The sequence below is a fragment of the Rattus rattus genome, chromosome 2, assembly GCF_011064425.1.
Source record: "Rattus rattus isolate New Zealand chromosome 2, Rrattus_CSIRO_v1, whole genome shotgun sequence".
Taxonomy (NCBI): Eukaryota; Metazoa; Chordata; class Mammalia; order Rodentia; family Muridae; genus Rattus; species Rattus rattus.
Genome location: NC_046155.1, coordinates 216651529 through 216678083, shown reverse-complemented (window position 1 = coordinate 216678083; position 26555 = coordinate 216651529). Strand labels below are relative to the sequence as shown.

The 26555-nt window shown below is 42.5% G+C and overlaps 1 pseudogene; it reads right to left on the bottom strand.

Moving 5' to 3' along the window:
- Nucleotides 1–3510: 3510 nt before the first annotated feature.
- On the bottom strand, nucleotides 3511–3908 carry LOC116894695 (annotated as a pseudogene).
- Nucleotides 3909–26555: the final 22647 nt, after the last annotated feature.

Genomic DNA, 26555 nt, shown 5'->3' with positions numbered 1-26555 from the left:
GTGAGTTCCAATTTTAAAAAAAAAACTTTTTTTTATATCCATGTGTTCTGAACTTGAAGATTTAACCAATCTATGGAAAATATTTGAGGAACAAATTATGTTACCAACCATGTAGCAATGTTTTTCTTCCTGTCTCTTTCCCCAGAAAATGCAGTGTGTGGCAGGAAATTCTAAGAAGACTTACATCTATCTCCCTTGCAGAGCTGGCTGTCTGGATCATCAGGATTTGCAGAGCAATGGAATATTCCACATCGACAGCCAAAGTCATCTTTGGCTAGCTTTTGTTCAATAACCCTTACTATCAATATCTATATCCGACCTAATATCAACTTGAGTACTATATAAAACTGTGACAAAGTATGGCTAAGCAGACAGAGCACCTCCTCCTGACTGTAGCCCACTAGGTGACTATCTTCACTACATAGGGAGTTAGTCAGGCTGGGCTGTGTGAGACTTTGTTTCAAACTTTTAAAAAGTTGGTTTCCAAGGGGAAAAAAGTGAGCAAGTGTGTGTGTGTGTGTGTGTGTGTGTGTGTGTGTGTGTGTGTGTGTGTGTGTGGGTCTACTGGTAAATTAAATCATAAAATGTTTCTGAGAAGAAAATACCACAGTTGCTCTAGGAAGAATGGAGACATTGAAAGTCAAAATTGAACAAGACTTACTTACTAGTCCCTGTTTTCTTTTATTACTTTTTAATTGTATACTGCAAACAACTATAATATACCTTTGGGTATTATTCCGTATCAACCCATATTTTTATCATATATATTTTTAGCCATCCAGAAGGTTCCGAATTTACTCAAAGTAATATTTTTACCCCAAGTAATATTGCTACGAACTGGCTTAAGCAGATTTGGGTTTAAGAGCAGGGTCCAACCACTCGTCATCAGAACAATGTGGTTAAGTATTTCCCTTCAGTTTCCTTATCTGGACATGGATTTAATAATTAGTTCCTAAAACAAAGATGCAAAGAACCCAGGATTATGCCGGGCACAGAGCATTGTGCTACATTGTCACAACTTGTTTGGACTAGACTGTCCCTGTCCCCTACATCAAATTCATGTGTGAAAGCTCTAACTTGTCCATGTGGTTGTATCTAGAGATGGAGCCTACAGGGCATTAATTAAAGCTCAGCAATATAATGAGAGTGCAGTCCATATGCGATAGGACTGGTGTCCGTATTAGAGAAGAATTGTCAGAAAATTCTCACTTTCCTTATAGGGAAAAGCTTGCGAAGATGACGGCAAAGGTAACCACTGTCAAGCCAGAGGAGTCCTGACAACAGAAACCAAATTTGCAGGTACTGTGACGGAAATCTACCCAAAGTGTGAAAAAATAAATGCCCGGGGTTTTTTTCTTAATTAAATTTTGTTTTTGTTGGGTTGGGGATTTAGCTCAGGGGTAGAGCGCTTGCCTAGGAAGCTAAAGGCCCTGGGTTCGGTCCCAGCTCCAAAAAAAAAAAAATTTTTGTTTTTTGTTAATTTTGGATACATTTTGAGCATATTCTTTCCACTCCCCCAATTTCTCCTATACCTCCCTGCCTCTCTGTCCACCCAATTTCCCGTCCATTGTCTCTTAAAGAGATAATCAAAATAAACTAACAGAACAGTGAGACAAAAACCACAGACAAATGAGAAAAGTGTTTTAAGGACATGGCTTCTGTTTTGTGTTGGCTAACTTCCTGGGCCTGCCCTGGAGAATGATTGATACACTCAGTAACACTCCATTGGAGGAAACTAATTTTCTCTTTCCCAGCAGGTATCAGTTGCAAATAGTTTCCTGGGGTAGGACTTTGTGTCTACCTCCCCTTCTCTGTTCTGGGTGTTTGTCTGGTTTGAACCTGTGTAAGTCATGTGTATGCTGTGACAGAGTCTCGGAGTTCAGATTGTATCTTGATGACAAAGTTTCCCTTAGCTCATCCACCATCTCTGACTGGCTCTCTCTCTCTCTCTCTTTCTCTGCCTCTTCTTTAGCACAGACCCCTGAGCCTGGAGGGGGAGGATTTGATAAAGAAATGCTACATAATACTGAGTGTTTGGGCTGGAGAGATGGCTCAGTGGTTAAGAGCACTGACCTCTCTTCCCAGAAGAGTTCAATTCCCAGCAACCACATGGTGGCTCACAACAATCTGTAATGAGATCTGATGCCCTCTTCTGGTATATCTGAAGACAGCGACAGTGTACTCTGAAAAATGAATCTTTAGGGGCTGGCGAGATGGCTCAGTGGTTAAGAGCACTGGCTGCTCTTCCAGAGGTCCTGAGTTCAATTCCCAGCAACCACATGGTGGCTCACAACCATCTGTAATGAGATCTGATGCCCTCTTCTGGTGTGTCTGAAGACAGCGACAGTGTACTCTTTGAAAAATGAATCTTTAGAAAGAGAAAGACTGGGTGTTCAAGGTCTCCCACTATCTCCACACTGTCCAGTTGTGAGTTTCCATGTTAAATCCCATCAATTGCAAGAAGAAGCTTCTCTCATGAAGACTGAACCACAGTGCTCTGAACTGAATCCCACCACATCACAAAATGTCTGTTTTATTAAGCCACTCAGTCCGGGATGCTTTGTTAAAGGTAGCTGAACCGACGAATTCATGGCTAAAGGATTTTCCCTTCTGTTAGTAGCACAGCTAAGAAAGGGATGTGATGAAGCTTTTGTCTATACCTGGATCCCGTTCTTAAAGCAATCATTTCTGGGACAAAGAGAGATAAATTGGCTGATTAAAAATTCAGAAAACTTACAAGAAGTCGATGACCAACTGGTTAACTGCTGATAACACTTGAATATACTCTGTCCTTTGCTGTATAAATTAGAAAACCGAGAGTTGGCTTTGGTTCAGACGCTCGCTCAGCACTGGTTTAGATGCTTAAACCCCTTCCCACCCCCATTGCTTTTGCTTTGGCAAAGGGTAGATGACAGCACTCTGACGTCACCAAACTCAGGGACACTGCTGTGCAGGAGCCCAAGTCCTTCCCAAGAAACCCTTATTCTCCCACTTGAGAGTGAGATTTCCGAGAAGGAGAAACTGGGAGGGAGAAATAGAGTTCACTTGATGAGGAGAGTCACGTGTTCTAAACGGTTCTCTAGAAGGGCTGATCAGCACTCAGTGTGGAAGCACCAGCTTTCAGTCCCAGAGCTCAGGAGGCAGAGGCAGGGGATCTCTGTGAGTTGGAGGCCAGCCTGGTCTACAGAGTGAGTTCCGTGACAACCAGACCCTGTCTTGTAAACAAATGAACAAAAACAGTAACAAAAATATTAGCAGGGGTTCTAATATTTAAAGTTAGGGTTTATGGATGTGATATTTTTGTTATTTTGTCTTTTTTTTTTCTTTTTTTCGGAGCTGAGGATCGAACCCAGGGCCTTGCGCTTGCTAGGCAAGTGCTCCACCACTGAGCTAAATCCCCAACCCCGGCTGTGATTTTTTTTGGGGGGGGGGAATGTTTGCATTTAATTAACCTCTGTAGTGGCTTTAGCCACCAGAACACAGGTACCTCCAACACCCTTTATCTTCTCTTCAGCTCTTGGCCTTCTCTTTGGCCTTCATGATGACAGGTTGCTTAGGGAGCTTCCCCTTCCCCAGAACTTTGTGGTAGCCTGATCGAACAACATCAATGATGGGAGCAGCTCCAGTCTTGTTTTTTGCTGCATTGACCCGTGTCTGCTCGCTGACCAACGTCCATAATTTATCCAGGTTGACAGTTGGGCAGAAGCTCTGGTTCCACTTCAAGTGGTAATGCCTCATGCCAACTTTGCCGAAGTAACCTGGATGATATTTGTCAAAGTTGATCCTGTGGTGATGCAGGCCTCCAGCATTCCCTCGGCCTCCTGGATGCTCGCAGTGCTACCGATGTGACCGTGGCTGTGGCTCATGTGGCCCCGGAGTTTCCGGGTCTTCCTCAGTCTGGATGGCATGGCGGTAGCAGAAAAGAAAGAGGATGTGATATTTTTAAAAGACACACCACCACCAAAAAGTACTTTATATATACAATAATTGTTGCATGCATTGCCTTAAACCTGTCCTTCCACAGTATGTTTCCCTAGTATCTTCTGTAAAGACTGCCTGTTTAAATGTAAAGACATACACATGCCTACAAATAGTGTTGAAATTAAGATTACAGTAACAAAGATTGCTGTCTGCGCTATATCCAATCTCCTATTCCTTTCTAAGAAGAACCCCCTCCCCCCGAAATCTTTTCATTTCACGCCCATGCCCAGGTTTACAACTGTAGTCCCAGAGCATCTTACAAGTAAGTAGACAAGGCTGGATATGGTTTCAGGGCTACTTACTCTTTTCTTTTCTTTTCTCTTCTTTTCTTTTCTTTTCTTTTCTTTTCTTTTTCTATTCTTTTTTTCGGAGCTGGGTCAGGGCTACTTACTGTTAAGGAGTTTACTCTTTAACAGATCTCTCTCTCTGTGTGTGTGTGTGTGTGTGTGTGTGTGTGTGTGTGTGTGCACGTCTGTGTCTGTCTGTCTCTCTATCTGTCTCTTTTTCTGTCTGTCTCTCTCTGTCTCTGTCTCTCTATGTGTCTGTCTGTCTCTGTCTCTGTCTGTCTCTCTCTCTGTCTCTTTTTCTGTCTGTCTCTCTGTCTCTGTCTCTGTCTCTCTATGTGTCTGTCTGTCTGTCTCTGTCTCTGTCTCTCTGTCTTTGTCTCTGTCTGTCTCTGTCTCTCTGTCTGTCTCTGTCTCTGTCTCTGTCTCTCTATGTGTCTGTCTGTCTCTGTCTCTGTCTGTCTCTGTCTCTCTGTCTTTGTCTCTGTCTGTCTCTGTCTCTCTGTCTCTGTCTGTCTTTCTGTCTCTGTCTCTCTGTGTCTCTGTCTCTCTCTCTCTCTCTCTTTCCTTTCTCTCTCTCTTTCTCTCTCTCTCTCTCTCCCTCCCCCTCTCTCTGATACCTCTCTCCAGCAGTATTCAGAGACAGCCCCACACTGCCACCTTCAGCAGCCGGAGGAAATTATCCTGCACTTCTAGAGATCCAGGCACCCAGGCCATCCAAGACTTGCAGTTTCAGTTCTAAATAGAATTTCAGGACTAACCAGTTTATGAATCAGAATTGACGGTTGTAAGAAATATATTTTACTGCATCTCTGAGGAGAAGGGAAGGGGGCAATGGGGCTGGGAGAGATTCGCAAGGGTGGGACTGGGAGGAGAGGAGCTATGGGAGGTGGGGGCACAATCTGGATGTAAAGTGAAGAGAGAAGGTCAGAAGGAAGGAAACAAAAAAAGGAATATATTTTACATATCGTAAGCCTATGTCGAGAGTTAAGAAAAAGAGGCACTTAGAAAAACATAAAACATACTCCAGTGGGAGTGTGTGCTTCCCAAGGGAGACTGGAGAAGCCGGACCACCCAAGTATAGTAAGCAGCAGTTCCCAACCTGTGGGTCACAGCCCTGTAACCCACTTCTGGCTACTTTACTGGGCTCTTTTCCCTCCACCCTTCTCACCCTTATCCTGTCCAACCCCCCAACCCAGATAGAAGAGAAAGAAGGCTAGAGGGGAAAGGAAGCATCGATATTGTTAAACTGCAGCTGGTTAGGGCATCAAGTTCCCTTTCCTGAGCAACTTCGATCTTCCTCTGGGAAAGTGGAAAACCAGCGCGGGGCAGCGCGGTGGGGCCACAGCAGCGGCAATGTAGCCGCAGCGGAAGCGGCAACAGGAGGAGAAACAGCAGCTACTCCTGCAGCCTCTGGAATTCTGGGAGTTTTTATACCCTCTCCAAGAGTCTCCAGGATTCCAAAGGTAAACTATCTTCAGTTGGCAAAATCGCACGCGCCGCCCGCCCCCACAGAGCACAAAAGAAATCGCAGTCAGTTGCTGTGGACCATCTGGGGAAGCAGCCCCAGCCCCCACACCTGGGATTAAGAGAAAAACGTATTCCTATAACATTTCTGTGGTTTTAAAGAAACTAAAATTCTCACTACACAGCCCCTTTGGGGGTCGAACGACGCTTTTTCAGGGCTGCATGTTTACCTCAGAATCCACAAGTGTAGCAAAATCACAGTTAAGGAGTAGCAGCAGAGGGGGTTGGGGATTTAGCTCAGTGGTAGAGCGCTTGCCTAGCAAGCGCAAGGCCCTGGGTTCCGTCCCCAGCTCCGGGAAAAAAAAAAAAGAAGAAGAAGAAGTAGCAGCAGAAATAATTCTATGGTTGGGGGCGGGGGAGGGGTCACCATAAACAGTCACATTGTTAGGAAGATGAGAACCGCTGGGCTAGAGAAACCAATCATCATGACATTAGCCTTCAGTGACTCTCATGTTATTCTCATATTATGTCTCAAAATGTTGCTAAGAAAACCTCTCTTTGGGGTTGGGGATTTAGCTCAGTGGTAGAGCTCTTGCCTAGCAAGCGCAAGGTCCCGTTCCGGTCCTCAGCTCTGGATGGGGAAGAAAACCTCTTTTCTCCTCTCTAATGTTTGATACATGGCAGCGGGGGCTGGGTATCCAGAGATACCATGAATGGAATTGTGATGGGATAAGGAAAACCAAACTCCAGCAGGTTGCAAAGGGAGTTTAGTACATGTTCTTTCCATATAAATGAGGTTTCTGGTGAGATCCCCAGAAAACTATGGATTTGTGGATAGGAAGGGAAAGGTGCCCCCTGCAGTTGGTGAATGGGCAGGAATTTCTGCGTTGCTTCTGGCAAAAACATCAGTCCAATGATTCCAGAGTGAAGGGGCTGGTTTTCCTCCTCACGGTCCCCAATGTTCTTTTTTTCTGCCTCACTTGCCAGTGCCTAGTGATGTGCCAGTGTAGACCGTCCTCCGTCATCAGCCCGTGTGCTTGAACACTTGGTTTCTGACTGTTGGTTCTGTTTTGGAAGGTTATGGAAGCTTCAAGTGGTTTCCTGGATCCCTGGGGTCGGGTCTTAAGGATGTGTAGCTTAGGCCAACTTCATGATCCTTAGTTTCGATGCAAGGTGAGCAGCTGCTCCCCTGTTCCTGCAGCTACGCAGCCTTCCTGCCCCATGTAAATGCTCCCCCTAGGACTTCGAGCCACACCTCTCCCTGTTTAAGAACAGCTTCGAAGCAGATCACATCGATGAGAGAAATAAGGAAGCAGTCAGAATGTGGGCACAGTCACTAGATATGCCAATCATTCATAATCAGGAGGCCACTCTGGGTGTCGTCTATGAAATGGGGCTGAGGAGAAAAAGGAATAGCGAAGGCATCAAGAGCCACGGTGAGCCAGATCAATGGAGGCCAGGACTAACCAGATCCTGACCTGTTTGTTTCTCATGAGAAAAAGATGTAGGTATCTTCGGGTCTCTGTTAGAGTTGGGTTTCTGTTACATGTAGCCACTGCATGGGACACACATTCCTTGTTATTAGATAGCTTTACTGTGCACTGATTCCTAAAGGACTTGGCCTTATGCCCTCAGGCGACACTGCTGTGGAATGACCACAGCCTGTTGCAACAGTTAAAGGCTTTGCTATGGTTTTACAGGATAAACTGGAAAATGTGTAGAGCCTTTTGAATCCACTCCACAGGGGTTAATAAAACATTGAAGTAAGTAGCCGTCAAACAGCTGGAACTTTGGCAGAGAGGTATGGGAAGATTTATCCAATCTGAGCTAGAAATAGTGCGGTCTGCCTGGGAAGGACAGAGGCTGGGCCAGCTGGAGTAAACTGGTTACAGTAATCCTGGCCTTAAAAGTAGTCAGGTTGGGTGGGGTGGGGTTGGAGCTCCAAGATATTACCTGCCCCTTGCTGTGGGATGCATAATTATAGTATTATGAAATAATCCATCTCACCTGAGAGGTTTTCTAAAGTATGTACAATTAAACACACATTAAAACCCTACTCCCACACTGGATTCCAGGCACTTTGAAGCAAAGTTGTATGTCTCTCTCTCTCTCTCTCTCTCTCTCTCTCTCTCTCTCTCTCTCTCTCTCTCAATCTCTCTCTCTCTCTCTCTGTGTGTGTGTGTGTGTGTGTGTGTGTGTCTGACACCTTGAAGAATATTCATATGTTGGATAGAACTAGAAAATTAAGAAATAAATTTATTCAGTCTCTCGCCTTCTCTTGCTTCACACCCTTTTCCTCCAGCTGCATTTTCTGAGGGGACTCCCAGGATGCTAAGGGTTTCTGCAGAAGTTAAGGACTGCCTAAAGCTCATTGCTATAAATGTGTTTCCTGTGCGTTTATAAAAGGGTCACCAAAGGATTGCTCTTAATATGCATGTCTATAATCTGATCACTTAGGTATCTCAGACAGAAAATTAGGAGTGGGAGCTGGGAGCCACCCTAGACTACATAGTGCATTAGAGGACAACCTGACATAGATAATACCCTGTTTAAAAGGTAAATACATACAAACACACATACATACACACACATGCATACTATGTATGCATGTGCACACATACAAACATACATACATACACACATGCATACACACATGCAAACATGTATACATGCACACACATACATACAAACATGTATACATACACAAACATACATAATACATACACAAGCACATACATGCATGCATACATACACATACATGCATACACACACATATACAAACATACATACACACATACAAACATCCATATACACATACACACACATGCATACATACATGCATACACACACATACAAACATACATAGATACATACATACATACATACACACATACACATACACACTGAGCTGGGCTTGATGGTGCATGCCTTTAATCTCAGCATTAGGGAGGCAGAGGCAGGCAGATCTCTGAGTTCAAGGCCAGCTGGTCTAGAAACCGAATTCCAGGACAGCCAGGGACACACAGAGAAACCATGTCTCAAAAAACCAAAATATATAAATAAATAATAAAGAATAAGACAATCTCTTTTACTCCAATTATAATAATAACCCTGGATATTAGATAAGTCAAAATTATTTCCTGCCAATTGATGGTGGAACATGCCTTTAATCCCAGCACTCGGGAGGCAGAGGCAGGTGGATCACTGAGTTTGAGGCCAGTCTGGTCTACAAAGAGAGCTCTAGGACAGCCAAGTCTATACAAAGAAACCCTGTCTCAAAGAAAAAAAGACTGGGGCTGGAGAGATGGCTCAGCGGTTAAGAGCACCCGACTGCTCTTCCAGAGGTCCTGAGTTCGGTTCCCGGCGACCACGTGGTGGCTCACAACCATCTGTGAAGAGATCCGGTGCCCTCTTCTGGTGTGTCTGAAGACAGCTACAGTGTACTTATATATAATAAATGAATAAATCTTTGAAAAAAAAAGATTTATAAAAAAAAAAGAAAAGAAAAAAAGACTGCCCAGTGTTATCTTATCTATCTCCCTGTACAGTACATCGATCTGTCTGTCTGTCTGCCTGTCTGCCTGTCTATCTACCTGTTTACCTATCATCTGTCTGCCTGTCTATCATTGATGAAGGCACACAAATGCTTGCACATCCTGTTGAAGATTGCAGTGACTTTGATCAAATGTGTTTTACCGATGCTGTAACCTTTGCAAAGGACAAAGGCTACCCAGCTTACTCTCAATGTGCTCCACACTTCTCAGTTCTGCCTTTACTTCCCAATCCCAACTTTGGTTTCTTCCTTTGAAAACGGCAACTGGAGTCCACGTCAATCATCTTGAAGTGTAGAAAGGAGTTAGACAAACTCTTCTAAGTACATAGAATAGAAATCACACGTTCCCAACGCTGCAGGGTGGGAATGTATCTATTTAATGTTGTTTCTAGAACGAACGGCATAGCGTACAGTATGGTCAGAGTGGCTCCTGGTGGCAGTGGCTCACTCTGACTCATGGCTTCACTAAGCAGCCCCCATCACGGCAAGCAAAGAAAGATGGAGTGTTTCTGGGAGGCTTCTTGTGGCAGCAGAACCCAAAAGGACAGTGCTCAAGTCAGAACCAGAGTTGAGTATAATTTTGAAACTCCAGCCTCCACTGACCATTTTGTTAGTTAGACCCCCATGGGCCAAAGGTCCCACAGTCTTCCCAAATAACAGTACCAGCTGAGGACCAAGGATTCAAACACATGAGCCCACAAGAGATTTCAGACTCAAGCTCTGAGGATTCGGAAAGGTTTCTTGATATTAGGTCAGTCTCCATGGTTCTGCAGAGCCAAGAAAACTACTTTTTTTGTCTTGCACACCTTACTGGAATTCTCATCAGAAGTCACACCAGAGAAGGCACCAGGGTACGTAAGCCCTTTACTCCATCCGCTATAACCGAGACTCCAACCAAACCCCTCAGCTACACTTAGACGAACTCCACTTTATGGTTAGAACGTGCCACCTGCTATCTATCCTCATTATTGCTTAGGGTTCTCAGCATTTCTGACCCAAAATGGCAGCCATTTTGTGTAAGCATTCATCGCCTCTTAGAGAATAACTTCCAAAACTGGCCAACACCGTGGAAAACAATTAACAACTAAAAAACAATGTAGGTGGGTATGGCTACGTGTCAGGTTTCTGTAAAAGATACGCAATTATATTAAGGTTGTTTCGCTTCTGTGTGGTGACCTCATTGAAGTTCTAATTGCAAACATTTACCAAGCCATATAGTTTTTATAAAGCTAGTTCATTCCTCCTATAGAGATTGACTAGAAGTAAAACAATCAAAATGTGTGGTGCTTCCAGGCCAGGTGACTCATGATCATGAGCAAATTAATCATGTTTAAGGCTGCCTGTGGCCGTTATGGATTATAACTTTAAAAACAATGGATTTTTTTTTCTTCCTCAGAGCCCCGGGCAGCATTGTCCTGGGTATGAAGTAAACCTTTAAAGGATGTTTGATAGGGGGGGATTCCAATCATCATCTTAGACCATCGAGTATTATCTTCAAATACATAATGAGCATTTACACTGATGAAGGGCTGCAGAGGCACTCCAAGCTCCAAGAGTCCATAATTAAGAGATAATTATCTACCTTGTGCATTTTTACATCGTCCCTCGATTGTTTTTCAGTTGCCTTTCCTCGTTAGGAGACTTTGAACATGTGGAACGGGAGATGGTACAGACCAGTGAGAAAAATGGCATAGCAGTTCCTCAAAAGAATTAAACATAGATCTGGGCACGACAGCACACTTCTGTCATCTAAGTAAGCGCTTAGAGGCTGAGGCAGGAGGATTACAAGTTGGTGACCAGCCTGGGATATTGTCTTAGTTAGGGTTTCACTGCTGTGAACAGATACTAAGACCAATGCAAGTCTTATTTATTTATTTTTAAAAGATTTATTTATTATTATATTTATATGAGTACACTGTAGCTATTTTCAGACACACCAGAAGAGGGCATCGGATCCCATTACAGATGGTTGTAAGGCACCACGTGGTTGCTGGGAATGAACTCAGGACCTCTGGAAAATCGGTCACTGCTCTTAACCCCTGAGCCATCTCTCCAGCAACGCAAGTCTTATAAAGGACAACATTTAAACGCGTCTGGCTTACAGGTTCAGAGGTTCAGTCCATCATCATTAAGGCAGGAGCGGGCAGCATCTAGGTAGGTGTGGCACAGACAGAGCTGAGAGTTCTGCATCTGAAGGCCGCTAGTGGAAGACTGACTTCCAGGGAGCTAGGGTGGAGATTCTGAAGCCAGTGACACACCTACTCCAACAAGGCCACACCTTCTAATAGTGCCACTCCCTGGGCCAAGCATACACAAACCATCACAGATATATAGTGAGAGGATGTCTTTAAAGAAAAAAAGATAACACAGAACTATGGCATAATCCAAGAAGTCCACTTTGGGCTATATATTTAAAATTGAAAGTAGAAGCCAGCCAACTGATTCCTGATAGATGATCACGATGACTTTGCTACAACCCAAACTCATATATTGAGTGTAGCCAATAATACAATGGAGGGTCCTAGAAGGTAGAGCCAGTGTGAGACCAGTGGCTTTGAAACCAAGGAAAGAGAGAGAGAGAGAGAGAGAGAGAGAGAGAGAGAGACAGAGACAGAGAGACAGAGACAGAGACAGACAGAGACAGAGAGAGACAGAGAGAGACAGAGAGACAGAGAGAGAGAGAGAGAGAGAGAGAGAGAGAGAGAGAGATCCCATACAAGCATAATAATTTGAATTCCATGCTCAGAACTCACAGAATGATGAAAGGAGAGAACAAACTTCCTAGACCGTCCTATGATAACTATGTGCTCTGTGTCATGGGCCCTCTTCCCAACACAGATTTACATTATTTGAGAGAGAGAGAGAGAGAGAGAGAGAGAGAGAGAGAGAGAGAGAGAGAGAGAGAGAGAAACAGAAAGAGAAAGAAGGTGGGCTTTCCCCATTTTATCATAGGAGAACTCAGCAAGAAGGTTCCACCTGTTTGTAAACCAAGAACTGAGCTCTCGCCACTGCCGGACCTGCTTGTATCTTGACCACAGACTCCAGGGGAATGAGAAGTAATATCTGTTGTTTATAAAGTACCCTCTCATAACGATTTTGCTATAATAGGACTATGATAGGAAATGACCAGGTAAAATGAAATGTAATAAGTACAGAATAGGGAGTGCTATTTAGATTCAAGACAAAGGATATTTTTATTATTAATTATTTTATTTATTTACATATCAAACATTGTCCCCCTTCCCGGTCCCCCCTCCACAACCCCCCCACTATCTCCCCTCCCCTTCACCCCTAAGAGGGTGCTCCTCCACCCACCCACTCCCACCTCACCCCTCTAGTATTACCGTTCTCTGGAACATCAAGCTCCAGAGGTCCTCCCAGGATCAAGCGCATGCCCTTTCACTAAGGCCAGACAATGCCATCCTCTGATACGTATGCATCTGGAGCCGTGGGTGCCTCCATATCTACTCACTGGTTGGTGATTTAGTCCCTAGGAGCTCTGGGGGGAGGGGGGAATCTGGTTGGATGATATTGTTGGTCTTCCTATGGGGTTGCAAACCCCTTCAGCTCCTTCAGTCCTTCCCCTAACTCTTCCCTTGGGGTCCCCGGGCTCAGTCCGATGGTTGCAGATGGTAAACATGTGCATCTGTTTCAGTCAGGCACTGGCAGAACCTTGCAGAGGACAGCCATGCCAGGCTCCTGTCAGCAAGCACATCTTGGCATCAGCACTAGTGTCTGGGTTTGGTGTCTGCAAAGGGTATTCTTGAATGGATGAATTTGAAGGTATCATACTACGTTAAATAAAGCAGTCGAGAGAGAACAAATGCCGTGTGTGTTAATTTATATGCCCAGAGTCAGTGGTGATTGGTGAAACAGGGAGAAGGGGGGAAGGGGAAGTTGTATTGCTTGGTGGGGATGAAACTTGTGTTGGATAGGATGCAAAAGTACTGGGAGTAGGGGTTGGGGATTTGGCTCAGTGGTAGAGCGCTTGCTTAGCAAGCGCAAGGCCCTGGGTTTGGTCACAAGCTCCGAAAAAAAAAGAAAAGGAAAAAAAAAAAAAAAGTACTGGGAGTAAATGGTTGTGGTTGCACAACAATACAAATGTACTGTCACAAAACTGTACCCTTAGAAGGGCTAAGTGGTAAATTTTATAGAATGCATATCTTATCACAGTAAGAAACTAGAATCTTAGTAAGACTGCGGGTATAGGAAATCTATCTCATTCATAGGAAGAAGAAAAGGAGGAAGAGGAGGAGGAGGAGGAAGAGGAAGAAGAGGAAGAGGAAGAACAATAGCAACCCTATCAAACTAAAGCTTCAGGTACCTGATTTAATGTGAGCATAGCAGAATATACATGTATTTTTCCCTTTGCTTTAAGAAAGACCACCATCGAGAGAACAAGGCTTAAGTCACAGACCTCAGACTGAGCCTAAGTCCTATTCTTCCGTGATTGAGAGAGCCTGATACCTTCAGGTCTCCTTTCAGCCATTGGCTGTTCGTGTTGACTGCCCAGCCTTGTCTGGGAGGCAGGAGAGATGCTAAGTAGACACCGCCTCTGCAAGCTCAACTCAGCTGAGGCACACGGTCATGATGGTGGGCTCCTTTACAGTTCCGTCATGATAGCATCTCACATCGAAAGGCGGGGAGGGTTAAGTAAATGGCAGGAGTAAGTGACTGTCAGTTCTCAGTCGGCAGAGGTGACTTCAGCTGTGTGCTTTCTAGGCTAGCGTAATCCTCGGTTCATCCAAAGGAACCTTCTAGGTCCTATTCCCTCAGAGCCTCTTTTACCGTCACTCAGAATGAGGATTCTCTTTGCTAAGTTTTACTCACAATGATTTATGAAAATTCCAACCCCCAACACATATCATTGCCCCTTAGACTATCTTCTCAGACACTTCAGTAGCTGCAAAATGACATAAGTTCAAGTTTATTGAAAATTAGTGTCATTCAAAACTAAAAAGAAAACCCGTGTATTGCTCTTAAGTGTATCCAGTAGATGCTAAAAGCGATACCTGTTTGATTGCTTTAGTAGTTAACTATGGGCATGTAACAATTTTTCCCTAATCGTAACACTTGAAAACAACCATTTATTATCTCACCGTGTTTCTGGATTAAAAAGCCATTCTGTCACAAGGCTGCCATCAAGGAGTGAGGCAGGGTTCAGTCCTTACCTGAAAGCTTGACAAGACCGCCTTGGCTCATGCATGTCATTGTTGGTTGGATTCCCTTCCTGTGGGCTAATGGCCAGAGACATCCCCAGTTACTCACCACAGAAGGCAGTTCACGATGTGTCAAATGGCTTTTCTCAGAGAGAGAGAGAGGGAGAGGGAGAGGGAGAGAGAGGAAGAGAGACAGAGAGACACACAGAGAGAATGGAGATGAACAAGAGGACATACGTTAAAGGGTTTTTTGTAACCTCGTCTTGGAAATTTTTCCACCTTTGCTGTAAACTCTATAAGCAAGTTATGTCAACCCCACTCTTCATGGGAATTATGGGATTTATGCAAATGACATAGAAGCACAGCCTATCAGCACCATCTCTGAACATCTATCTATACACCAAGGGCTAGAGACGCCTACCTACCAGGTTGTAAAAGTATTTGAATTTAACTTTTAGAAAATAGTATTATTTCTTGTTCCCTTTAGACTCTTCATTCCGTTCTTTTATTCTCCTCTGGATTTTTTTCTAATGGTTATACTTTTCTACAGCTATACTCAAAACTATTCCATTAACTTCCTTATGCTATGTCATTGCACATATATATGTAAACTGAAATTTCAATTAAAATATTTTTACTGACCTATGATTTTTGTGATTATTTTCTAAATTTAATTATATTTATTTATTATTAATACCAGTAGAAAGTAATATTATGACTATATAGTATTGTGTTGATCAAAACTACACATACATTTAATAAAAACCCAATAAAGAATTATTAAAGACGAAAGGCGACATTGTTTCACTTGAGCAAAGGTACTTGTTTTTCTCTCTATCTTTTCTTGATCATCATTCAGACCGAGTCAAGGCCTCAAGTTATAAACAGTAATGAAACGTTTACGAATGCCAAATATTAAGCGTCTTATTTTCAAGGGAATTCACATCGTCTTCCTGTTAAACCAATCCACACTTAAAGGGCGCGCAGAAGGAATAACAAACAAGCAGAGACCTAGTTGGTGGATGAGAAAAATTCATGTGGATTTAGAGCATTCAGTAAACTTCTGAGGGAAAATAATGAAAGTATTTTCTCTGCAAAGCCTAAATAAATGTTCATGGAAATAGAAAACACAGATTTAGCCCTTTAAAACAAGTTTTAAAGTCGAAAGCTAGGCAGTCGTGGTGCATGTCTTTAATTTCAGCATTGGGGAGGCGGAAACAGGCAAATCTCTACAAGTTTGAGGCCAGCCTCTTCCACAGCGCTGGTTCCAGGACAGCCAAACTACACATAGAAACCCTGTCTCCAACAAAACAAAACAATTTAACTAACTAACTAACTAAGTAACTAACTAATTAACTAACTAACTAACTAACTAACTAAATCAAATGCAATCTTCAAGTCTTCCTTCGGTGTCAGCAGTGCAGGGCACATAGCACAAAAGAGAAGCCTTTTTTTTTTTTTTTAAGGACTTTTTTTTAAATTACATTTATTTTTTTTCCTTTTTTTTAAAAAAAAAAGTTGGATATTTTCTTTATTTACATTTCAAATGTTAGCCCCTTTCCTGGTTCCCCTCCGGAAACCCCCTATCCCATCCCCCCCCTCCCTGCTTCTATGAAGGTGCTTCCCCCACCCACCTACCCACTCCCACCTCCCTACCCTGGCATTCCCCTACACTGGGGCATCGAGCCTTCACAGGGCCAAGGGCTTCTTCTCCCATTGATGCCTGACAAGGCCATCCCCTGCTACATAAAAAATTACATCGGGTTGGGGATTTAGCTCAGTGGTAGAGCGCTTGCCTAGCAAGCGCAAGGCCCTGGGTTCGGTCCCCAACTCCGAAAAAAAGAAAAAAAAATGACATCTATTTATCCTTTTTTAAATATTGTGGAGAAAGGGCATGAATAATGGCTCACCTGTGGAGGTCAGAAGGCAAATTGTGGGAGCTGGATTTCTCTTACTCTATAGATTCCAGGGACTGAACCTAGGGCATTGGGCTTAGCTGGCCCTTCCGTCTTTTAAACAAAGCTGTATCCAGGCAGACATTAAACTTCTGGGCTCAAACAATCCTCCTGAGTCAGTCTTCCAAGGAATTAGAACTGTAGGCACAAGACACTTCCCAGGTTGTTTTTTTTTTTTTCCCGGAGCTGAGGACCGAACAAAGCTTAATTTTTTTTTTTTTTTTTTTTGGTTTTTTTTCCCAGGGCCTTGCGCTTCCTAGGCAAGCGCTACCACTGAGCTAAATCCCCAACCCCACAAAGCTTAATTTTTAAAAGAAATAGTTTTACTGTTTTTCTTGGTAGTGAAACATGGAAATACTAAACACAATAATGTGAATCAGGACGTGGCTGAAGCGCACGTGAATTCATAGCAGCCACCGTTACCTGTACAAGACTTGCGTAAGACTAAGCCATTTAGAAACCCCGAATGGGGAGGGGGGAGGGGAGGAGCAGAGCGGAGCCGGGCAGGGAGGGGAGGGGAGGGGAGGGGAGGGGAAGGAAGGAGGGGAGGGTCTCCCCGGGCCTCCCCGGGCCTCCCGTAGCTCAGGAACTCTTGGCAATTGTTACTCTCTGGCAGGTGGCCACTAAAAGGTCGTCCATTCTCCAGTGGATAGTGCACCCGTGAACATGTGGGAAGCGCTAGCTTCATCCAGTGGGTTTAAAAACAAACCAAAGGAGGAAGTGAAGTCAGGAGGGAGGTACCTAGTGGGTACTCGAGCAGAAGTGGAAGGTAGATTGTAGGGTAGATATGCTTATGATACATCATATGTGTATGTGCAAAAATTTCAAAGAATAACTAAAAAATACACTTAAAAATTAGCTGGGCACTGTGGTGCACACCTTTAATCCCAGTTCTTAGGAGGCAGAGGCAGGCAGATCTCTGAGTTCAAAGCCAGCCTGGTCTACAGGGTGAGTTCCAGGACAGCCCGGGCTTCACAGAGAAACCCTGACTCGAAACAAAACAAACAAACAAGTCCCTCAAACAAACACACAAAAATACAGAGAGCAGAACTGATAGTTAAGTAGAAGAGATAAAAATCTATGAAAAGCCAGAATGGTTTTAAGACAGGGCAAAATTCTCAAGGAGAGAAAATAAAAGAAAATGCAAAGTTATACTGGTCTCGTTTATGTAGAGTTATATATTATGTTGTATATTAAGTTATACTTGCTTCAAGTATGTAGAATATAGTAAACATCACCTATGTCAGGGAAGATATGTCTCTCCCTGATCATGCCAAAGAAACGAGTTCATTGTTCATCCCTATGTCTTCCATACTTTTGTCCTTTTGCAACTTACTGCTTTGGGCATTTATTTAAAATATCTCCTATCGGGGTTGGGGATTTAGCTCAGTGGTAGAGCGCTTGCCTAGGAAGCGCATGGCCCTGGGTTCGGTCCCCAGCTCCGAAAAAAAAAAGAAAAAAAAAGTAAAATATCTCCTATCTATCTATCTATCTATCTATCTATCTATCTATCTATCTATCTATCTATCTACCTATCATCTATCATCTATCTATCTACCCATCTATCATCTATCTATCTATCTATCTATTATCTATCATCTATCTACCTACCTATCTATCATCTATCCATCCACCCACCTATCTATCTATCTATCATCTATCTATCTATCTATCTATCTATCTATCTATCTATCTATCTATCTGAAATACACACATGTACACACACACACACACACACACACACACACAATGTCCCAATTTCAGAAAAAGTAGGGAAGTATACCCTTTTCACCTTTCTTTAAAATTATACCGGTTAGTTTTAACTATTCACTTTCACATAAAATTTAGAATCTGTTTGTCAGAAGATCAAGTTAGTTGAGTTTGAAATTCATTACCTTTACAAATTAAGGTCAAATAAGTTCATCTGTTTTAGGTGTTCAGTTTTCCCGTGCATGTTTATGATAAAATGCTATTATTTCCATGTTTTTTGAAATCTTTCCAGATTGTTATTATTTAATTATTATTTATTTATTTTATATAATTATTTATTATTATTCTCAGAGTGGAGAAATTTAAACATGAACAAAAGTAGAGAGACTACTAGTACGTTAACTCCTCCCTGCTGCATACCTGTATGTTTGTTAGCAAAGAATTGCTCTATGTAATGCTATTTCTTTTTCTACTTCTTTCCATGTTGTCTTTATTCTTGAGACTTTCTTACACGTATACAATGAAATATGATATACATCGTATCTACCCCATCCCATCCCAACTTCCAACTTTTTTTTTCCTTAAAGATTTCTATTTTATGTTGGTACACTATAGCTGTTTTCAGACCAGACCAGAAGAGGGCATTGGATCCCACTACAGACGGTTGTGAGCCTCATGTGGTTGGTGGGAATTGAACTCAGGACCTTTGGAAGAACAGCCAGTGCTCTTAACTGCTGAGCCATCTCTTCAGCCCTTTGCTCTTGTTTCTACTAACCCACTAGACCAGTTAGTGTTGCTCATGTGTGCCTGAGTGTGGTGCCATCTACTGGAACATGGAAGGCCTCCTAGTGACCACATTTTCAACAAAGACTGATTCTCCCTCCCAGCAATTACCCACTGCCTGTAGCTTCTCACTAATGGGGGGCGGCTGGGGATTCTCCACCTGATCCATGCTGGGATTTTGGCTGACTTGATTTTGCACAGGTCTTATACAGTTAGCCAATGCTGCTGAGGGTTCATGATTGCAATATCTGTGTTATGTCCAGAAGATGAATTCTATAGCATTCTGTTCTACTTCACAGCTCTCATCACATTCCTTCTGGCGGTGGTGGGATTATATATAGTTGACCCATTTAGGGCTGAACACATAGTGTCTTATCCTTAGCCTTTTGACAGTTGTTTATCTCCTCATTGGCTGCTGCCCACTCCAGAAAGATGCTTCTTCAACCAAGGTTGAGAGAAGCCCTTGTCTATGGCTATAAATATAACTATTTAGAAGGTGAGTTCATTACATGACCATTTTACAAAATAACAGTAACTGTTTCCAATCTAGGGCTTCTGAGCTCCCCAGTGATGGACTTTTCACTAGGACTAAAGTACCAGCAATGAAATTCTTTCCTATGGAGAAGTCGTCAAATCCAAGCAGTGAGTGATTGATTACCCTATAACTGCCACGCCATTATTATCCCATTGAACATACCTTGCCCGGCAGGTGACTATTTCAGCAGACGGGGTAAGTAAGACAGAATAAGACTATTGATGTTTGTAATGGTTTGTACATGCTCGGCCCAAGGATGGTAGTATTAGAAGTTGTAGCCCTGTTGGAGTAGGTATGGCCTTACTGGAGTAGGTGTGTCACTGTGGGTGTGGGCTTTAAGGCCCTCATCCTACCTGCCTGGAAGCCAGTATTCTGCTAACAGCCTGCAGATGAAGATGTAGAATTCTCAGCTCCTCCTGCACCATGCCTGCCTGGACGTTGCCATGTTTCTGCTTTGATGATAATGGACTGAACCTCTGAACCTGTAAGCCAGCCCCAATTAAATGTTGTCCTTTATAAGACTTGCCTTGGTCACGGTGTCTGTTCACAGCAGTAGAACCCTCACTAAGGCAGGTTTTGCCTCCCTCAGCAGGCTCCCAGTGCCACGAAAGCAAGCCTGGTTCGTTTGAGAGTAACCTCTCTGTCTTGCCATCTCGATTCCTGTTTATACTCTACACAATTTTATTTTCCTTCTAGTTTCATTTACGTTTTAACTGATTTTAGTGTGTGAGTATGTAGAGCATATGCACATATAAATAAATTTTATAACTAAATGACCCAATTATATATATTTTGTATCAAAAGCCAGAGTAAACAAGGGCATGCATGTATCTTTTTTGTTGAAGTTTGAATTTTGCTTGCATTCCTGTTATATAATTATGTTCCCATGTTCCTTTGTCCTCTATTAAAATTATTTTGGGGCTAGAGAGATGGCTCAGTGGTTAAGAGCACTGACTGCTTTTCCAGAGGTCCTGAGTTTAATTCCCAGCAACCACATGGTGGCTCACAACCTTCTGTGTTGGGATCGGATGCCCTCTTCTGGTGTGTCTGAAGACAGCTACAGTATACTCATGAATAAAATTATTTTGATGCAGAAACCTGTTGGGTTCTTATTTGAATTTAAGTGAAACTATTTCATAGGTTAATAGTGGTACTTAAAACTATCCGTGTTCATATGTTAATCCGATCGTTTGTTCATTATTCACTAGGCTGCATTCATGGAGAGAAACTTTATGTGGGTACTCTCGGAAACAGCTGGGACGTGCATGCTTTTTTCTTTTTCTTTTTGGGACAGGGCTTTACTGCGTAATCCTGGAAGGCCTTGAACTCACGACTCTACAGTCTCAGCCTCCTGAGTTCTGGTATCACAGGACGGCACCAATGTGTCCAGTTCACAATGCAGCTGTGGAACGTGACATAAACATTTAATCCTTCTCCTTCTTCTGGTCAGTGCACAGTATTTTCCATCATCAACCAGTTCATTTTTGTGGGTTCTTTATTAGTTCTTGAATTTAAAGTGCATGGTGTGTTTCAGTTAGTTGGATTTATTGTCCTTATGTCTGTTCAAATTCTCCCATGTTTGGCTGTAACCTCTGTGGACTGTCTTACGGTATGGCCTATCGATGGGACACATCCTAGGTTAATAGCATTGTTTTACTTTTACAGCATCCTTTTCTAAGCTTTACTATTAAAACTATGGATAACGTCGTATTTCCAGAGTCAAAATCTACAAAATAAGAAATGTTTTAATAATCTCTTAATATTTGTTTGAATAATATAACAATTGATAATTAATCAATAATCGATTTAATAATTAATAATTTAATTAATTAATTTAAATTTAAGCTAATAAAACAGCACAATCAATTAAATAATATTTTGATAACATTTAATAATTGTTGTTAATAATTGTATTAATTTCAACTATCAAAATATTAAAATATTAAATACATTGTTAAATGCGTCATTAAATATTATTAAAATAAGATTTAATAATAATTATTAATGTCTTGATAAAGTTTTAATAAAAATAATATCTTCAGGTTGGGGATTTAGCTCAGTGGTAGAGCGCTTGCCTAGGAAGCGCAAGGCCCTGGGTTCGGTCCCCAGCTCCGAAAAAAATAAAAAATCTTCTCTATTTCTGCTCTTCCCACTGTTTTGAGTCTTTACATACTATGAATGGACAGACTTCCATTAGTTAATTTTGAGACAGGTTCTCACTGTTGCCCAGAACTCACTGTCGCAGCACAGGCTGGCCTCGAACACGCGATTCTACACCACTGCTTCTACTTGAATGCTGGGACCTATATCATCATGCCCAACTCACTGTATACTCCAGCACATAGCAAAGATGTACACGCCCAGGTAACAACTTCAATGAAGTCATCTGACAATCTTGTACATTAACAAATCCATCATACACATCGCAGGGCCAACTTGTCCTCTCTAGAGAACTACAGAGAACTGACCCCCTTTCTGTCTCTGTGAGCTGTGTTTGTCTTTTCTACATTTTAAACTACTGCTGTGTGCATTTCTGTCATTCTTATCTTTCTTCCGGCATAAGATCTTTGATTGTCCACTCATTGCTTTTATTATTATTCCTACAACTCTTATAACACAAATATCTCCATTGAATCGCAAGTGACGTCAGTAAACGACACACTTTATGCTGTACAGCTTGGAAATTCTCAGAAAAGAGTCAACATAGCTGACTGGAGGCTGCTATTCTTAGAAAGGTCAGCATTCAAGGTTGGATTTCTGAGTATTTCCTTCATCCCCTGCTAAAAATAGCTCGCTGTGCCTAAACTGTGCACAGAGCACAATTCAAGCAGGACACCTCCTTTTCTTATGGAGTCCTGCATCTTTGTGAACTCCTGGGTTCCCAGTCTCTGAACTTTCCGGGTATTGACACTTCACAAGCACTGCTACATACTGCTGAGGGGATCATGTCCTGCGTGACTTTACTGGGAAAATTCCTAGCAAAAATTTTGTGCCTGATTTCCTCTGGACTTAAGTATGAACCACATGATGAGCTATGTAAGTCCTCTTAGTAGATCTTGTACTTAGGGGAGTCCTGCGGTAAAATGTTACATTGTAAAAAATATATGTATTTATGTATTGCTTCTACTACTCAAGTCTGGTCTTCCATGGTGTCTAATCTGTCGTTAATTGCATCTAATCAAAAATAAATTTTAACTTGGGCATGGTGGTGCAAACCTTTAGTCCTAGCACCTGGGACACAGGCAGATCTCTGAGTTTAGGAGCAGCCTGGTCTACAGAGTGAGTTCAAAGACAGCAAATGCTACACAGAGAAACTCTGTCTCAAAAACCAAAACCAAACAAATTTTAGACACAGTTTCCTCCCCATTCCAATCCATTCTGTTTTGCCTTGCTTTGTAATATGCTTACGGGTTCATTCGCATCCTCTATTTTCAATACCTAATAACAACTAAAGTCTTCGCTACAATCGTCTGGTCATTTCTGTGACTATATTTTACTAGTTTTTCCTCTTTATTATGTCATCATTTTTTGCTCTTGTTCGGTAAGAGTGGGTACATGTCGTGTGTGTTTTACCCACTGAATAGTCTCGTTAAGGCTTTTCAAAAGTGTAGGTTTTCTGATTTGGTTTTTCTGATACGCAAATAGTTACTTACAGGCGAACTTTCTGGTTTTTAAGCTAGCCTAGGGTACACCTAACATATCCTTTAGAATGATTTGGTTTCACTTTTACGGTGTGGTAATTTGGGATGTGTTTCAAATGTTCCATGTTTTCTCTAAGGTTTCTACCCTGATGAGGCAGGATCGGGTGGAGCATTAGTTATCCCTGGCTCTGGGTTAGCTGAGGAAAGTGTCCATTTCAGACCTCCCTGATACTTAATGCCATGCCCAGAAGTGACTCTGGCAAGAACTGAATCTTTTGTTTGTTTGTTTGTTTTATCCTATAGGTGTGCTGAATAGCTTTCCACAAGAGTTGTGCACACACATTCCTGAAGTCCTTCTCTGCTTCTTGCCCTTGGAATCTAACTGCCTCAGCCTAGAGGAATTCTAATCATTCTGTGCTCACCCCAGGACTGCTGGCCCTGTTTGTCCTGTCATTACCTAGAAATTCCTTCTTATCAGAAGGCGCATCTCTTTCATTGTCCCTTTCCCCCTCGTCCTTCACTACTTATAGAGGAATATTTAAAAGAAACACAGAGGGGATGAATGCACTCGAAAATTGTTGTATGAAATTCTCAAGGAGTTAAAACCATGTTTCAAAAGAACAAAATGTGGACAGCATGCTGCCATTTGCTTAAGGAAATGAGATGTAAGTTTGGTTTTCACTCATTTGGGATTTAGCTCAGTGGTAGAGCGCTTGCCTAGTAAGTGCAAGGCCCTGGGTTCGGTCCCCAGCTTCGGAAAAAAAAAAAAAAGAATTCAAAACTGAAAAACTATCTCTCCTCTCCCTCACCCTCTCCGTGTGTGTGTGTGGGGGCTTTGCGGGGACAGGGTGTATGTTTATGTGTGTGCATCTCTGTATTCTGGCACATATACAAGTGTATATAGAAGCCAGAGGTCAACACTGAATGTTTTCCTCAACCACACCCCATTTTATTTTTTGAGACAGTCTCTTATTAGACCTGGAGCTCTTCAATTTGTCTAGGATGGCCAGCCAGTGAGCTTTAGTGATCCACCAGTCTCTGCCCTCTCCTGGTACCCAGTGCTGCCATTGCAGTACAAACTGTATGCCTGACTTTTCAGGTGCTGGGGTAGGAGAGGGGCTCCTACCTAACTCAGGTTCTGGTGCTGTGTGTCCCCAACTCTTGAGATACATTTTTATAAGCATAAGTGTGGATGTATTTTGCTAGATATTTTAAAGATTTATTATATATGAGCACACTACAGCTGTCTTCAGAAACGCCAGAAGAGGGCACCAGATCCCACTATAGATGGTTGTGAGCCACCATCTGGTTGCTGGGAATTGAACTCAGGACCTCTGGAAGAGCAGGCAGTGCTCGTAACCACCGTGCCATCTCTCCAGCCCCATTTTGCTAGATATTAACAATCTCTCTTTATAGTTGTTGTGTGAGCGTATGTAGGTATATCAGTAGGTGGGTAGGTAGCTATGTTTTAGGGCAAGTTCTTGCTAGGTAGTCTAGACTGGCTTCAAATCTGTGGTCTTTTTTGCTCAGCTTACCAAGTGCTGGGATTACAGGCACGTGACAGCACACACCTGATTTTCATTATTTCCCATTCCACCAGCAATGAGTGAAGTGGGAGCTTCTGGTTCCATTGGAGACTCTGTTGTGTCCTGTGATGTGTTTCTGGAAGCTGTCTGGTCAAAGGGCATGTTCCGTTTTGCTGGAGCAGACGCTTGAGAGGACATCAGAAAGACAGTGGATGACACCCTGGGCTTGGTTGGGCTTCACTGACGTCTATGACGCTCTGACACTGGTTCTGCTGGCTTTCTTCACATATCTTCGCTTGTGGTGACTTTGTAGAGAGAAATGCACCAAAGGACTTCTGGAGGCGTTCAGGCTGCTTCTCGCTACTTCAGCAGACTGGTGCCCACTGGTGGGGCCTCTCGGGTTCTTCTGGACAGAGCCACTGCTGCTGATTTGAGTAGATTTTTTTTTTCTTTTCTATTTTTCGGAGCTGGGGACTGAACCCAGGGCCTTGCGCTTGCTAGGCAAGCGCTCTACCACTGAGCTAAATCCCCAACCCTGAGTGGATTGTTGATAAGGAAGAATGGAATCATTCCAAAGAATGACTTCTAAACAGGTCCACCTTCCCCCTTGTCCTATTAACCATCTTCCTCCCCTACCTTTGATTGATGGGCCATACCCCTTATTAAAGTAGGTTTTTTTTTTTTTAAATGTAAGCCTACAGTTAAGAGTGTCTTATTTTCTTACATCCAGTCTCAAAAAGTGTGCTGGAAAACGTCAGGATTTCGCCAAGACATTTAATGAACGTGGTTATAATCTGTCCTTATCTTGTTACCAATAGAGGAGAATTTCGTTTTACACAGGCAAGAGTCGTGTATAGTCCCATGATCGTGAATTGTATATGACTTTATGTTTCTTTCTAAAGACCCTTTTTCGGGGCAGGAGTGATGGCTCATTAGTTAAGAATCCATACTACTCTTGTGCACGATCAGAATTTAGTTCCCAGCACCCACATTGAGCCGTTCACAACCACCTGTAACTCCAGCTCCAGGGGAACTGACACCCACTGCTCTTGAAGTTCACCGGCACTCACACGCAAATGCCTGCAGGCAGACAAATAAAACACATCTTAAAATAGAAATTCTTTTTATCTTTTCCCTATTTTTAGAAACTCATGATTGTGATATATTGGTGTCAGATAACATTTTATTTGTCTACCCTACATCTGCCATGGAAAGATTTTGTTAATTGATTTTATAATTTTTTCCCTTTAGAATTTTTTTTAAAAAAAGATTTATTTATTTTATGTATGTGAGTACACTGTCGATCTCTTCAGACACACCAGAAGAGGGCATAGGGTCCTATTACAGATGGCTGTGAGCCACCATGTGGTTGCTGGGAATTGAACTCAGGACCTCTGGAAGAGCAGTTAGTGCTCTCCTCAGAAACACAGAGTCATTTCTCCAGTCCCATTCCTTTTAGATTTCTGAATCCTAATCCTGAAGTTAGTTGCATTCCTATGTTGTGAAATACTTGCCCTAATATGTATTAAGCACTCAGTTCCATTCTTAATAGGTATAAAATTTGCCTGGTGTAATGGGGTCCTTGTGTTGACTCTCAGTGGTTGTTTTTTTTGTTTTTGTTTTTGTTTTCCTTCCAGACTCATCTAAACAGGGAAATTTAAGAAGCACATGTAAAACAGCCCAGTGATGTCCGGATGTTACCATGCCATTCACTAGAAAATGGACTTGGTGACTGTTTTAAAGGAATTGGAGAGACAGACGAGTCTCCCAGGCTTCCAGTTTGCTTGGGAGTACAATAAAGTCATTTAAAAAGGACGTTATAATTTGGAAACTATCAATAAAATGCTGTAACAAATTTAAGAATTAGGCATCGCTCTGGTCTGAATGTGTCCCTTCCCCCCAGATTCCCCTTACTTAATGCTGTGTTAAGTAAGGCGTTGGGGAGCTTGACATCAATTTGC